This window comes from Crocodylus siamensis, chromosome 3 (genome assembly GCF_052110815.1).
Source record: "Crocodylus siamensis isolate JL-2025a chromosome 3, ASM5211081v1, whole genome shotgun sequence".
NCBI classification, from domain to species: Eukaryota; Metazoa; Chordata; order Crocodylia; family Crocodylidae; genus Crocodylus; species Crocodylus siamensis.
Window position 1 is genome coordinate 142,854,826 of NC_143397.1, and position 17,007 is coordinate 142,871,832.

Below are 17,007 nucleotides of genomic sequence, written 5' to 3' on the forward strand. Positions count from 1 at the left end.
AACACGGATTTGTTAAGAATAAGGTGTGTCAAATGAACTAGATTACCTTCTTTGCTTTCACTAGAGCAGTTAGCTCAGTGAAGGAAATGCAGTGGACACGATGCACCTGGACTTTAGTAGGACTTTTGATACACTCTCACATACTTAAGTAAATTAGAAAAATATGGCCTAGATAGAATTCCTGTTAAATGGACACATTGGCTAAATAACCTCAAGCACAGAGGATTCGTAAGTGGATTCATGTAAGAATGGCAGGAGGTTTCAAATAGGGCTTCAGAATGGTCTGTTCTGCATATGGCATCGTGTACCATTTTAATTAAGGACTTAGATGCAGGAGGAGAGAGCTGCTCGATCAAATGGGCAGGTGAAACAAAGCTGGGAGTACTTGAAAACATGTGCGAGGACAGGGATAGATTCATAAGGATCTTGATAGAACTGTACACTAGACAGCACAATGACATTCAACAAATACAAATGTAAGGTGCTGTGCATAGGCAAGAAAAACAAATACACAAATACAAAATAGGAGATGACTGTTTAGACAATGGCATTGCTGAGAAGGACCTGGACATTTTGGTGGATCACAGACTCAAATGAGTCAGAAGTGTGATGCACTCATTAAAACAAGTGCAATTTTGGGCTGCATTAATAAGAATATAGTGTGCAAGACACCAAAGGTAACAGTGTCACTCCGCTAAGTGTTGGTTAGCCTGAGTTAGAGTATTGTGTGCAGTTCTGTGCTGTCCAGTTTGAGAAGGATGTGAAAAAACTGGAGAGGATCCAGAGGAGGATGAGTACAGAAGTTCAAGCAGCCTGTTGGGGAGGTGCTCTAACTATAGTGCTTTACACTACATCAGATGAGGGTTAAATTTTCATACAACTGACCATTTTAAAAGTGCTCTGTAGCCTTGAATGTTTGTTGTGTTATGGCTATCAACCACTTTCAGGGGCCTCATCGCATTAAAAATGTAACTTCTGTACACACCTAATGATGATAAAGGGGTTGGAAAGCACGCCATACAAAGAAGGTATGTTTACTTTGGTGAAAATGAGATTAAGGAAAGATAAGATAGTAATTTTCAAATATTTAAAAAATTTTCAGCTGAAATGCTGCCATAAAAAACAGTGAGTACAACCATTCTCTCTCACCACAGGACACAAAGTAATGGGTTTGAATAGCAGCAAAGCAGAAGATACAATCTCATAAAAGTCTTCATTACTGTCAGAGCAATAGGACAGAGCAACAAGCTGCTCAAATGAACTAGGTTCATTTGAGATTTTCAATAAGAGGTGGGATATACTGAGGTGATATAGGAATCCTGCATTTTTGCAAGGGGTTGGACTACATATTGCTGGATGTCAAAACCTATAATTCACATATGTTAACAAAGTGTACAAGAAAAGGAAATAGATCAATACTTTGTGGACTAAACAAACATTATTATGCTATCTGATCAACTGGATTGCATTTACTCAAACACATTTCCTTCTTAGTTATTCTTGTGCAATAACTCTATTGACAGATTTGCATAAAATTGGCAAAGGGGAGCCTAGATTCTAAGCCAATAGCAGATCAGTGGAAAAGCTTCAAGTCTAGGGACAGAAGTTACACATAAACTGGTGTAAGTAATCAGAAACTGGTTTAAACCTGTAACAGAACATAAGTTCAGTGCGCATAAACTACTTTCAAAATGGCCAAAACTAGTTTAAGATGAACCTGGTTGAATGTAGAATCAGACCTAACTGATTTGGATCAAACCAGTTTATGGAACTTCTGTCCCCCCTGGTTTAAATTAAATCAGGAGTCCCCCAGTATGCTTTTCTGCCTTGGACAGTGCTGGGCTGTCTGCTCCAGAGAGCAGAGCTGGCCTTGCCCCTCTCCTTCCCTAGCTGGAGCTCTAGCTGACTGAGAAGGAAGTGGAGATTGCAGCTGGGAGACAGCAGCGTCTCTCTGGCTTCCCCCTGCCCCAACCCGCCTCGCCACTTGCTACTGAAGCAGGGATCCCCCCCACTCCCTTCCTCCCTTCTTCTACAGCACGGACTCCAGAGGGGTCACAGTCACACCACCCCCATCCTAGCTAATGCTAAAAGGTATGTGTGTGTGGGTCTCCAATTTCACAGGAATGAAGGCAGACTGAACAGTGTCTGCTTAGGGCTTTTTAGAGCTAACCAACAGGTCAGCTGGTAATACCCCTCCATTCTAACTAACTACAGGCCCATTAGCCTGACTTCTATCCCGGGGAAGATCTTAGAAAAGTTTATTAAGGAGGCCATCCTTGAGGGACTGGCCCAGGCTAACATTCTAAGGGATAGCCAGCACGGGTTTGTTGCGGGTAGGTCTTGTTTGACCAATCTCATTTCCTTCTATGACCAGGTGACCTATCACCTGGACAAGGGAGAAGAGATTGATGTCATATATCTTGACTTCAAAAAAGCTTTTGATCTGGTATCCCATGATCACCTCTTGGCCAAACTGCCCAGTTGTGGCCTTGGCTCCACCATGATCCACTGGCTGGGAAATTGGCTTCGTGGTCAGACCCAGAGGGTTGTGATTGATGGCAGTCACTCATCATGGTGCCCTGTGACCAGTGGGGTCCCTCAAGGCTCTGTCCTGGGACCCATACTGTTCAACATCTTCATTAATGATGTGGACATTGGAGTCAGGAGTGGACTGGCCAAGTTCGCCGATGACACCAAACTCTGGGGCAAAGCATCCACGCCAGAAGATAGGCGGGTGATCCAGGCTGACCTGGACAAGCTCAGCAAATGGGCAGACGAGAACCTCATGGTGTTTAACACCGAAAAATGCAAGGTTCTCCACCTTGGGAGGAAAAACCTGCAGCATCCTTATAGGCTCAGCAGTGCTACGTTGGTTAGCACTACAGAAGAAAAAGACTTGGGGGTCATCATTGACCACAAGATGAACATGAGCCTGCAATGCGATGCTGCGGCTAGTAAAGCGACCAAAATGCTGGCATGCATCCATAGATGCTTCTCGAGCAAATCCCGGGACATCATTCTCCCCTTGTACTCGGCCTTGGTGAGGCCGCAGGTGGAGTACTGCGTCCAGTTTTGGGCTCCACAATTCAAAAAGGATGTGGAGAAGCTTGAGAGAGTCCAGAGGAGATCCATGTGCATGATCAGAGGTCAGGAAAACAGATCTTACAATGACAGGCTGAGAGCCATGGGACTCTTTAGCCTGGAAAAGCGTAGGCTCAGGGGTGATCTGATGGCCACCTATAAATTTATCAAGGGTGACCACCAGGATCTGGGGGAACGTTTGTTCACCAGAGCGCCCCAAGGGATGACGAGGTCGAACGGTCACAAACTCCTGCAAGACCGTTTCAGGCTGGACATAAGGAAGAATTTCTTTACTGTCTGAGCCCCCAAGGTCTGGGACAGTCTGCCAGCGGAGGTGGTTCAAGCACCTACATTGAACACCTTCAAGAGGAAATTGGATGCTTATCTTGCTGGGATCCTGTGACCCCAGCTGACTCCCTGCCCTTTGGGCAGGGGGCTGGACTCGATGATCTCCCAAGGTCCCTTCCAGCCCTAATGTCTATGAAATCTATGAAATTCTTTCTTAAAAATGCTTTGCAAAAAGCTGTTTGAGAAGAGCTTGAACTAGTGAGAGAGGCTTTGTTTTCTTGATGGATTGATAAGCTTCGTATTTGATAAGCTCCCTGCTGGCTCCTAGCAGTGTTTAAGAGGGGACAGAGAGAGGTGTGAGAAATGACCTGGTATGCAATGAATGCAATGCCTGTTGGTTTGCTGCAGACAGTATGAAGAAGCAGGGAGAGGGAGATTGAAAAGCTCCGTATCATCAACAGGTGCATGCAGTCCACACAGGCAGTCCTCCCTTCCCCCCCTGCCCTTTGCCTCAGAGTGCTAGCGCTAGCTGGGGGCTGGCAACACTGCCCACTCCCTGACCGGTGAGTCAGGGGGGAAGCCAGGAGAGGGCTGCTTGCTCCTCCTGCTCCAGGCACACCTCATCTGGGGATTGTGCAGAGCAGGGTGGAGGTTTAAACCCCTCCTCAATCATAGCATCCTGCTGGGCGCAGCCTAGCTCAGCACTGTAGAAGGGAAGGGAAGGCTCACTTTAGCACCCCCCTGCTTTTAGCCTGAGCCACTGTAGGCATGTGCCTGCATTTCCTGAATCAAAAGTGAATGTCTATCCACTTGCAAATTGGTTTAATCTCTGCAGGTTAGACTAACCTGCAAAGATTCAATCAATTCAGGCTCCAGCTTTCTGAATGTCTGTCCCTAGCCTAAGAGTTGACCGCTTGGGGCCCAGGACGCAGTACAGGAGGTATTGGTTAGGTCACAATGTATGACATTCAGAAATCATGCTGATGTATGTGACAAAAGGACAAGCAGAAGGGAGCATGAGGAAACCGTGTCTTCGGCTCAGCCGAGGCAGAACAGTTGGGAAGGGCAAAAAGAAGAAACACTCTAGAAAGGAGCTAAACAGGTGAGGTGGGTTATCAGAATGTCTCTGTAGTATAAATAGGTAGGGCAGGTCTACAGAAATAGCTCAAGTTGCTGTGACATCACAAAATATCATATCACCAATTAATATTGTACAAGCATCTGCCACACACTGAAGATCTATTTGAAAATTCAGACAAATTGTATTTATTAACTAAATATCTGCATGGATGTATAAAATCAGGCAGGAAAAGGAAACCCTATAAGGCACCAACATTCTACCAAAACAAACAACCCTCCAATATCTGCACAGAACCACTTTTCATTTGATTGGTCATTTTTTCAAAGGGCCATGTTTTTCAGTACTCAGCTGCAAAAGTAAGAGCCACTGTGCTCTCATGCCTGTTCCACACTGGTAGAACTGTACTAACTGTAGTGGATTTCTTTAAAGTTATACCAGGGAACAGAATAACAACTTTTACTGTTTGTGTGAAGGAGGCCCATGTTTTTCCTCTGACCTTTGGTATCTATGCATATCCCTGACCTTAGAATCTTCTCCCCATTTATATGTTACACAATCTATACAAATATGAAACATGCTGGGGGTGAGGGGAGGCTGGGGGAACTGAAATCTATTTTTTTTTTTAATTCAGGTTCTCGGATTGTGGAAACTAGTGCAGCACCACTGATTTCTAGGGAAGTCAGGCCAACAACCAATGCAAGCTGAATATCTGGCCCTCTCTAATCTACCTAGTTTTTTTCCCCTTGTCACACAGCAAATTGTCTGTCATTTCCCAACATATATAAACAATCTTGATAAAACTCTGCTGTGTGCCACTGGACTTTTTTTCATGACTATGGCTTGATCTTTTGGCCCTCTCCTCCTGACCGCAAGTTCCACTGAGCTCAGTGAGATGCCTTTCTTGAAGACATGCAGGATTAGGCCTGCAGCCCTGAAATTCTCTTAGAGCAAAAGTTTTCACAGAAGGGATCACTTGACAAGTTTGAGGTGCCAAATCATCCAAATGACAGGCGAGGTTAGAAGCTACATAGGAAAGATGCTGCACTGTATTTAAAATTCCTCCATGTGACAGAAAGATGAACTGCAGACAATAACCCACTGAACTGCAAGAACAATACTCAGAGGAGGAGAGTGACTTAAAGGAACAAGTGTGAGTCTGTTTAGTATGTGGTGGCCTTGAACTTTGCACAGACTGGGGCTTATTTTACACAAGCAACCAGAAGAGTGGGTGGGCTGAATCAACCTAATTTATCAGCACAACACAGTGCTAGTAAATGGTATCCTTTATCTGTAGCTATTAAATCAGATCCATACTACTTAAAGAAGCCGGTCATTGCTGTGCTAACATGGATACCCTCTCAACAGCACTAGTTCACGCAAAGGGCTTCCACTGATTTCTTCCATGTCAGTCTGAGAACTAGAAATATGAGACTATTAGTATATTAAGGGAATAAACTGCAGAAGAGCAGCAATAGTTAGAGGGAGTAAGGATAATCTATCCTTTTAATAAATCTCAGTAACAAATGTGGAGTGAAGGGCCACCAAGGCTGTTGCTCTGGTGAGGGCAATGGGACAATTTGAAAGACAATTTTAGTTTTAAAATGGGCTGTGAGCCACCAGAGATATCATAGGGAGGGAATAGAAGCAAGGACAGCATGAGTTCAAGGCTGCCAGCTTTTTCTGGTCTTGTTGAACATAGCAACTAGTCTGCTAGTACTACAAAGATGGACACATTGTGGAACAAATCAGTGGTATGCCAGTATTTTGATTTCTCATGTTCTATACATTTTTAAAAAATCTGATTCTAATTCCTAGACCCTAATTCTTCTGCCAGCTCTACCAGGCAGTAACTCATTTATCTGCTGAGATTTTCTCAAGAAATGTTCTGCCTCAGGGGATATTGAGAATTTATTCCTTCAGGATCAAATAATAGTTTTATTATTCTACTCTCCACCCTTGCAAAGCACCCTTACCCTTTAAAGCTATAACATTTTTACAATATTCATCCTGGGATGTCTTTGGTGAGGATATAAAAGCTAAGCTAGACTACTCCACTTCCACTACTCCACTTTTCTTCCTCCCAACTCAGCATAAGACCTATTTCTCTCTATACTTTTTCCTTCTCTTGAGTCCAGCACCACTCCTTCCTCAACTCTAGCTCTACAAGATGCTATCCTCCTCACAGTGGGCTAAGTGCAATTTAGTCCTCATGTCCCTATGCCAATTCTTCATTCATAACATGACTTGTTTCTTCCCTATTGTTTTCCAGCGGTAATGAAAGAGATAAGAACCCTCAGCAAAAGGAAATAAGCCAAGGTAGTCTTGCATGCTGAGTGCAACGAAAGTATTCAGAAGACATGAAGATCATTCCTGACTGGTCATCTCTCCCAGTGTGCCAGCTATTCCCCTTAGCAGATAACCCATACAAGTCTGGTAATAACCTCTGGAAACTGGCAAATAAGAAGCACATGAGGCCTCATTCCCTCATCTGATGTGCAGCACGTGGTCAGGAAAAAATATCAGGAAAAAAAAATCAACACCCAGGCTCTCTTAAGAAATGTGTAAGTTACACAACCCTCCTCCCATCCCCCTGGATATCAGTGGAGCAAGGGGCATTATGGGGTGCCCATAGTTTCCTCCATTTGTACTCTAGGAAAAGGATGTGTGGTTACGGTCAAACCCCTGAATCAATGTGCTCTGCCTTGAAACCACAATGAATAAAGTAAATCAGTGGAGCTGCAACCACATATACCAACTGAGAAGCTGGTCCCAAATCTCTTTAAAAATCTCCATCTCTCTTCGCAAGGGGGGGGGGGGGCACTTGCCTCTCCCCATGGCCAATCAGTGACCAGGCGATCGCACTGACCAGGGGCTGATCATGCCGATCCAGAAGTGCCAGTGGCATGCCCACAAGTGCCAGGGTGCTCCTGGACCCTGGCTGGTGCTTTCAGAGAGGAACATGTAAGTGGGGAATGCTGGCTGTCACAGGGTGCACCAGCGCTTTCAGGGTGTGCATATGTACCCCATATGCATTGCCACTGCTTCTTCCCCTCACTATGTGGTTTGATATTGATGATTGACATGGACTAGCAAGCAGTATGATTTTTTTAATCAAGTCTGATTAAAGTTTTATCTGAAAAGAGAAAACAATATTTATAAAAGAACACCTGAATGCTGGTTCAGAGAACAGGCTTTTGCATCCTCAAGGCAGACATGATGTTATAAGTGTAAAATTTCCAAGATTAGTGGGGTGTGGGGGATTCCTTAAAACTGACGCATCTCCCCCCTTGGGCATTGTCAAATCCAAAATTGGACTGGGAAGCCAATACTGCTCCTTCCTAAACTACATAGAGTCAAAAGGGAGAAGATTCTGCTGAAAACCTCAGTAAATTGTTTTGCCAAGAAACTATGTTTTCTCAGTGAGAAACGACACACTCAATTTTCTTTTATCCCAGAGAAATAAACAATTTCTTGTGTTGTGCTTTTTTTTAATTATTATTTTGGACACAACACCAATCAGAACGATGACAGGAAGCACTTCTGCAACAAGGGGGCCTCTAGCCTGAGGTCAGCTTTCAATCCCTGTGAAATTCATAATAAAAAACCCATGAGCTGAAGGAGGGAATCTGGAATAATGTACTATGTGGAATGAATCTTATTTCTCTCCTATAGAGTCAACACGACTAAAAATGTACCCTGTTTTATTACTTGGCAAAAGATGAAGATGGAAATCAAAGTCGCTTGTTTGACATAAAAAAGACAGGAAGAGAGAAAAATGCTTGCGTTTGCAAGTCTGAACTGGTACTGTCTGGTGGCAAATGTGGTTGGCTGATGGGCTATAATGTTACAGGAGGGATGGTTTTGCGTGTGTCAAGGCTGACAGCACTGAAGTCTGAACTTCTTTTTTTAACAAGTAAACTAGGCTGCACATAACCACATATAGGCAATGCTGCCCTACCAATGACCTTGATCTGGAAAGGAACCGCCTTTTCAGTAAAAGACAGTTAATTTAGTTTCTATGATAATTTAAGCCCAAAGCCAGCTCTAAGCAGAGACTATCAATTGTGCTGAATTATGACTGATGTTTTTTGTGTTCCAGCTTACTATCCACTGAGGATTTCCTAATGCTATTGGATTCTAGCCCATATATGCAAAGACAATTTGAAGTGTTTAATGAGATACTTGAGCGGAACTGTAGCTCTTTCTATAGCCAGTACAGATATTTCCATTGAGGAAACCAACTCCTTTCTTAACTGCAGAGAGCCATTGTACATGTTTACTTTAAAGACAGTATTGACATTCACACAAGAGATACTTCCAAAATTACAAATGTAAAGTAATAAATTGAAGTTTATGCTGTTGTAAAGTGTACAGTAATATAAGAATGTAAATCTGGTTAAGAACCAACACATAAGATATGATATATTACAAGTCTCCAGTGTCCTTCCTAGAATGTTACCATAAGTACATAGTCTTACTTTCTTTGCTTTTATGTTCCTTCATCTAATCGCAACTTAGATCCAGAACACACATTTTAGGACCTTGTACATCATATTTTAAATGACCTCTAAAAGCTTCTTTAATATATAATATTACCAAAGTAATTTTTATTTTCACTTTTCCAGGCAGCATTTTTACCCCTGAGGAATACTATATTTCCCCCCAAATATGCTGGAAATGGGAGTATTGAAAAGCTTCAATCAATAGGGACGGTAAAATTTACAGCAGCTGTAATCAATAATAATTTCAAGTGCCTTCTGTTGTTCTGCACTGGAAGGCTGGTTTCTCCATTCCTGTGTCCAGATTGTTACTGAATGTATGTACAGTTCTGTTGTACTTTTCCATGGTATGTATGTAAGAGTTGTTATTCTCGGCTCATAGCAACTCTAACTAAAATTCCACTATTTTATCCAAAAGAATGGAATCAAATGAGGAAATCAAGAGAAAACACCAGTTGGATACCATTTATATCTTTACTAAAAATACATGTTTAGGCAGCAATTTACTTTCTCCTTGGGTGCGTCTTCATGAGATGCTAACTGTGCACTAGCCTAATAACACTGCACAGTAGCATGCTGGGCAAAACTTGTGCTAATACACTACTGCACAGTAGCATTAGGCTACTGCACAGTTAATGTCCAAAACACGCCCCCATGTGCTGGTGCTACTGCGCAGTAGTATGAGTTACACTGCAATGATTTAGTATTTGGTTATCCAAGTACTAAACTGAGTGTGCAGTAACTATGGTGCATTAATGAATGTGCAGAAACAAACCTTCTGATCTGTCTAGGATGCCAGTTCGTCATTGCATGGACTAATTTGAAAACCAAAGCCACTGTTAATACACAGATTATACATTTGTGACAGGGATGTCATGCATCCCAACCAGGTTAACAAAGCTTTGTTTTCTCAAGGATAAGAATTCAGGGATTAGAGCAAAGCCTGTGTTCAGCACCTGTCCTCCTCCCTCGAGAAGAGGATTTGCTATAGCCCTTCTCCAGCTGCAGTCCTCCCATACTGCCACAGCTCTGCTAGTAGGCATTTTGGTGGAAAGGGGAAAACTGGGGGTATGTCCATACTACTTCTTGAGGAAGATGGGGCACGCTGCAGAGAAATAATCCACACCCACTCATACTTGCTCTTAGTGCACTTGACTTCTCTGAAGCCTAAATACAGTATTTGGGCCAGCGTTTAGGACCATGCCATCTCTTCAGCAGGTTTGTGGCTTAATCATGCATGGGTTAATCACAGCAGCATGCTCAGTCTTGCTTAGGAGGCAGTGTAATCAAACACCATGACTCCAGCCACTTCTGGTTTCCTTGCCTACCTGCTTGAAAGGAATGCATAGCTACTACATCGGGATCCCAACATTGTGGGATCACTAATACAACAGCAAGATATAACTCCCCTGAGTAGCAGTGTAGGTTCATGGACGGACTGGTCTGATGTTAGAATATTTTATTATTAGACACTTAGGCATTACTGAAATTGGGAGGGCAAGGGGAGGGGCACTTTTCAGGATAATAAGAAACTGGCAAATCACTACTCCTCCACTTTTGAGACCTGCCTTCAAATTGCTAAAACAACTACCATATTTACTCAAACATAAGACAAGTTTTTTTTTCCCAATTAGCATAGAGATAAAGCTCCTCATCTTACATTCACATACAAGGAAACTTATGAAATACAGTGTCTAACATTAAACTGCTGCCCAAAACAGCATGTGCTCAGTAATGGAAAGCAACTATGATGTCAACTACATGCAGCCAATACTAAACATAACTATAAAATATATGACCCATATTAGAAAAACGTAATAATGTGAATCTACCACAAAGATAGATTAGTACAATCCATCTAAATAAGATATATGGTACTGCCCAATACATTTAGTCCCTGCTCAGAACTGACTCTTTCCCAAGTCATGGTGAGCCACCACAATGCATACATTTTTACTTCCTCTTTACTCCACAGCTGTGCCTTTCTCTTCCATTTCCAATGATTCCTGTTTCTTCACCCGTCTTAAATGTCTGGCCAAATGGGACCTCAAACAGTTCACCCAGAGTCCCTTTATCACTCTCTCTCTCAGCCTGTTGCATATGATTAGTGTGGCCTTGCCATCCCTGAGGTGGGGCTGGATCAGGTTGCCCTGTGCCTCATCTGCATGTAATTTTTTGGATGATCCCAGGATTCATGATGAGAACATTCAGTTCCAGTCAGGAGTGGGGGATAATTAGCATGTGTATCATTTGTGGGGTACACACATATACTGAGCAGTGCTGAGCTATGGGGTCACTATGGCTTGAAATACTGTTGACTCTGCAGGGGCCCAGCCATTAAAATATAAGATAAATTATAAGTCTTTTGGCTTCGGACTACTCTTATACACAACTTGACAGCACATTTTAAAAAAAAAAAGCCTAACAGGACAGAGAGGCTATCCAACTGCTCCAGGTAATTCTGCTCAAAGGAGGCAGAAACAACTGACCTCCTCTTTTGGGACTGCCCATACACTAGAGAGGTGTAGAAGAGAATACATATATTCCTCCTGTTGGTGACAGGTTTCATAACCCTGACCAAAGAGCTGATTCTATATGAAAACTTGACTAAGCAGCTAGGGGCCCTGACAGCCCGCTTTGGCCAATTCATTTCCTGCTTCAGGAACATACTGTGGAAGACCAGGAACTTGCTCATAAACAGGCACACAAATCTCCGAGGCGAGGACTGTATTAAAATGGCACTGAATGAGATGTACTGGTACTACTGAACAGTGGTACAACATGATGGGAAAGAGATGGCGGGCATCATATGAAAGAGAGGGGACTGGCACAGACTTTTCAGAGGCGAGCCCCCTGAAGACAGCAACAAAGATAACAATGATGATTATGATGATGATGAATATGACAAGTGAAAGGACTGGACAAACAGACAGGGGAGCTGAGAAGGGAGGAGGGAGATGACTGAGGTAGTTCTTTGCATAACTGATGGTTTCAAAGTGACAGTGGCTGGTGCATGGGTGTGCAGGAAGGTGAGAGCAGTCTTTGTAACAGGACTAAGAATGATACAACTGTAAAAGTGTGCTTTGGACTGTCAAATGAACCATAGCGGTCACAGTTATATACATTTATTTATATAGAAATAAATATTTTTGCAACACCCTCCCCCCAACAGCTTGTACTATATATAAATAGGTACACAAGTGTGTTTATGAAGTACCTGTGCTACAACTTGCAGCAGTTTTAAAAAGTTAAAATGCCTCAGTTCTAGATGAACTAAGTCTATGGGTACACATAGTAATTTCCCTATATGCAGATTACTATAGGTATGTTTATTTCATGGTCAGTGTTTTCAAATTTGCTCCTCATTTCCGTGTGCTCAGGGCTAGCAGAGTTTGACAGTATGGGAGGGAAGGGCTGCAGGAGAAATCAATTGGGGGCTAGGGGTGGGCAAAGGGTAAGGGAACCACCTGACTCCCCTCCCAGATTTATTTTCCCTTCAGTAGCAGTGGGAGGCTGATAAATTAAAGACAAATCTAGATTCCATACTTGGAAAATTATAACTAATTTATAAATTTTCCATATATAGAATCTAATTATTGGAGGACTGTCTTATATTCGGATCATCCTATATTTGACTAAATATGGTAGTAAGGTTTAATGGTGTTAGAAAATTGTTTTAATATCATTAACAGTATTTCAGGCACAAAATGGGAGGTTTATAAACTCATTCATTAAAATCAACACTTCAGAGCAGCTGTACAGTAATTCCCATCAGGATTCCAATTAAAATATTTCATTAGAAAAATGCAGATGAAATAGAAAGTGACAAAAATTCACTGAACTCCCAGAGCAGGCCAGCATGTGTGGGATTTTTCCTTAAGTTACTTTGTTATATCACGTATGTATAACAATTAAAGCATAACAAAGAGAAATCACCATGACTATCACTGCCAACCATTTATTCATCATTGTTAATAAACTATTATCATTTGTGTTGCTTAAATTGTCACTGTCTGCTCATTAAGTATTCTGCTCATTAAATGGAATATTTTATATTTAATTAGTACCTGTAAACAAAACTATTTAATTTTTGTACAAGTATTCAATATTAAAACTCCCTTATAATATTTCACAGTGGTCTACAGTAACAGACCCCACAATTTTGACTTCCTAAAATTTTACTATTCTTTAGTACTGGAGCATGCAAGTTATTAACATAAATCTCTGAATCAGTCTAACTATAAATTTGCCATTGCCATATTACTTATTTTAATAAAATGATGGTAAACCTATTAAAATTACTGTACATGTGAGGATAATTTTCTGCAGGTAGTTGTAGACAGGTAACTGAAACCCTATGTGCACAACTTGAGCAGTAAGAAAAGTCTAGGAATCACAAATCATATGGAGAAAAAGCTGTGCAAAATATTCACACTGAAGGTGAATTTTATAGGGAAAAAAAAGCGTTTCCTTTAGAAAAAAAATCAAGAGATTTGTTACTTTCTCCCACACTTTCAGTGCCCCTGCCCACATAGCAAAAAGCAGGTTTTTGCAGGTGCCCTCAGCTTAATTTGAAGCTGGGTAAAACTTCTTGTCAAAATGAAACCGGAGAAGTTTCAAATCTGGGTGTGAAGCTCTGCCTTTTCCTGCTTCATAAGACTATCCCTGGCTAAGTGTAAAAACTGCACAAGGTACACATTTTGTAGGTCTCGGAGGCTGGTAGGAAAATATTTTTTAAAAAGCCTCTCTGCCTGAGTTCTGCTGAACTGCATTTTCTCATTGCAGAACCTATCTCTTCTGTTTTATAAGTCTTCAGTTCCTTGATTGGTAGCCAAGTATTTGAAAGGACTGCCCCTCCAGCTTAGAGGCATACATGAACTGCAATTTCCAGTAGGCACCAACTATTATTTACACAGAAATTTAAATGAGAGAGAAAGGGTAGAGCAAGAAAAGGCCTTGCTGAGATTAATACTAAGTCCAATTCTGTTCATTTTATTACTGACCCAAAAGAAAAAGGGGAAAATAAAATGAAAGTGTATTTACACAGATTTTTAAAGATAAGTAGGCACCTAATATTAAATGAAATCAACTGGAAGTTAGTTTTCTAGACATCTTCAGGCCTGGGGGATTATAGAAAATTATAGGGAAGGAGGAAGGAAAAACATCAGAATCACTGAGGTGAGGTAGGAATCTAGGTTGATGGATGACTTACAGTACAAGCAGCTAAGGTGTGAAGCAGGGTAGGAAAATCAAACAAAAGATAATGGCCACATCTACATGAGACTCTGACTGTGCAGTCATTACTGTACAGTCATTTAGTACTTGTATAAAGAAGTACTAAATGACTGTGCAGTAACCGGAGTTACTGTGCAGTAGCATCGCCAAATGGCTTTTAGGTGACGCTGACCGCGCAGTAGCTCATTACTGCTATGCAGTACCATTGTGTTCCAGGAAATGTGATGTGATGCTACTGCGCAGTAGTAATGAGCTACTGTGCAGTCAGCATTTTGTGTAGATGCAGCCAATGTATCTCAATGGGCAGAGACAGTGGTGAAATCAAAGAAAGCCCCAGTTCTGCACATAACCCTCCCTTATCTTATACACGTGCATAACTTAAACACATCTGAGCTAAAAGGTTAAATGTGTGTATTAGGCTTTACAGGATTCCTTAAACTTTACAGGGCCTGATTTTATTTCATATTAAGGCGATCTGACATCTCTCCAGCAGTATAAACATAAATTGTCCTCTTTATGCAACAGTAGCATAACATGGGCAGCCTGTAAATGACAGTCAGCTCTGAAACCTCAGAAACAAAACTTTCTGATGTTAAAATAAAGCAACATAAATAAATGGAACTGCTAGGATTTTTTTCTTTAACAAATGTATTCAATTTTTTTTCCTTCCTGCTGCTTGCAATGTCCTCTTACAAGCATACAAATTCAGGGTTTTTAAAAAAATTTCTCTCAATTTTTTTGTTTTTTAGTTGCAAACTCAATTGCTTCCTGGGTTTTGAAAGAGCTGGACATTTTTATGGTTAATTTTGTCAACTTCAGCTTAGTGTCCTACCTAAAAAGGGAGTGGCAAACTACAGCATGCAGAGCCAGGGGGCTTTAGTGGCAAGGGGGCCTTTGCCTGGGCTGCAGGAAGAGGAGATGGCAGCAGAGCCCATGTTCTGGATCCAGCCTGCCTCAAACCTGTGCTGGTCATTCTGGCCTGCTACCAGAAAACATTGCTGCCTGCTGCTTGCCACACTGGGTCGTGGCCAGCCAGGTCTGGGGTCATTCAGGAATTGAGGTGGTGACCAGGGTCAGAAGGAGTGAAAAGAACCCAGGACAAGCCAAAGCAGGAAGCCAGGAGAGCAGTCCAAGAGCAGGGTCTAGGAACAAGTCGAGCCAGGAAGCTGGGAGATCTGGCAGAGAGCAGATTCGGAAAGCAAGTTGGCTTGAGAAGCCAGATCAAGCAGGGACTGAAGTTGGAGCTGGAAAATAAGCTGGGTTGAGAAGCCAGGAGATTATGCAGAGAGCGAGCTGAAGGGAACGGCAAAGCGATCTAACACCAGGTTGAACCCTGTGGCCATACACTTCCTATTTCTGCTCAGGAGCTTATACAGGGGATGTGAAGAGTCAGCTGACCCTGACCAGCTACTCTGGTGACAGGACATGGGCAGAGGGCTAAACCCCAATAGAGGCTTCAGGCCAGCCTTGCCCAATTTGGGTGGTCAGCTGTAGGGTGGCAGGCTGGGGTGTGCGCAGGCTGAGGCCCCAGGTTTAAGGCCAAGGCCTGACACTGCCCTAGAATATTTTTTAATATAAATGAAGTAATGGAAACAGTGTTTGTTAGTTAACTCTTGCTACTGACAGGGTTGCAACAGGAGAGGCGAATCAGAGTGACTACCCTGGGCCCCGTGGAGCCAGGCAGAGTGGGAGCTTTGCATCCAGGCACTCACAGCCCCCCTCCCCCTCACCATGGCAGTGGCACCTTCTTCGGGTCCAGGGCCCGTGGGATCACATGGGCTGATTTGCTCCGGGTCCCACACCCTGCTCAGGTCGCCTCTGGCTACTGATCTCAATGAATCACTGTAAGGTTCACAAAACAAGTAGTACTTTGTTACTTTCAATCTCAGTAATTATGTTGTTTGTAGACTTTAAAAATAAAACTACCCCTTCCCCTTAAAAGAAAATAGGTAATATTTAGTATTTATACAGAAAAATAGAGATTAATTGTTCCCCACTACATCCCTGAATATTATCTTACTTCCTCATTGTTACAGGATTAGAAATGTTGAAATAGGCAAAAAGTTAAAGTGACTTGCCTAATGTCAAATAGCAAATCAGTGACAATGCTAACTCAAAACCCAGATTCTTAGCTCTTTGCTCACTGCTCCAGATGACACTGTGTCTCATAAGGGAAGAAAATCAAGATCAGGAAGAACAACTACAAGGTAGGTCACATCATGGCAACATCCTTTTGAAACAGAAAAACAAAAGCCAACAACAAACAACCTTCCCGTCTCTAGGCACATTACACACAGGTAAGGTATACTTCAGACCACACTTACGCCCTAACGTGCTTCAGTTCACATGTATATAAAATGCATCTTTCTAAAATGATACCAGCAGAAAAGTGTGTGAGGATTCCTCAGAGTTATTAAGAAGTGTGTTAGTCTGACATTGACAGTAACATAGTTATTAATATCATACTAACATTTGTATGTTATAGTAGACCACCCATTGTGTCATACCACGGATGCTTCATTTCCTCTTGAACATCTGGGTACAGAAGTGATAGTAGAGGTCCTGATCACATTCTGTATCTTCTTACTACATGTGGGCAGCCTACAGTTTTTTTTAACTACACAGGCACACATAAGAGGTTTATATATGAAATGCATGTCCATCAGCAAGGAAGTAAATTTCACATTAATTTAAAGCTCACACACACCCTTCTAAAGCAAAGAAAGGAAGGTTTGGCTTTCAGACCTGACTTTTCATTGATTTGCCAAAGACTGGAAACTATGCAACAGAAAGACAGTAAATTTAAAGATGACACACAAGCAG

The 17,007-nt window shown here is 42.1% G+C and overlaps 1 protein-coding gene and 1 long non-coding RNA gene across 2 annotated transcripts in view; one reads left to right on the plus strand and one right to left on the minus strand.

Annotated features, from left to right (window-relative positions):
* The window catches only part of LOC149868933 (uncharacterized), a 100,752-nt gene extending 87,801 nt beyond the window's left edge, over window positions 1-12,951 (plus strand). The window contains exons 4-5 of the long non-coding RNA XR_016441359.1: window positions 6,720-7,011; window positions 9,076-12,951. This is a non-coding gene — a long non-coding RNA (uncharacterized LOC149868933). The remainder of the gene's footprint in view (window positions 1-6,719; window positions 7,012-9,075) is intronic.
* GMDS (GDP-mannose 4,6-dehydratase) overlaps window positions 1-17,007 on the minus strand; it is a 583,437-nt gene that overhangs the window by 67,996 nt on the left and 498,434 nt on the right. The window lies entirely within an intron of this gene.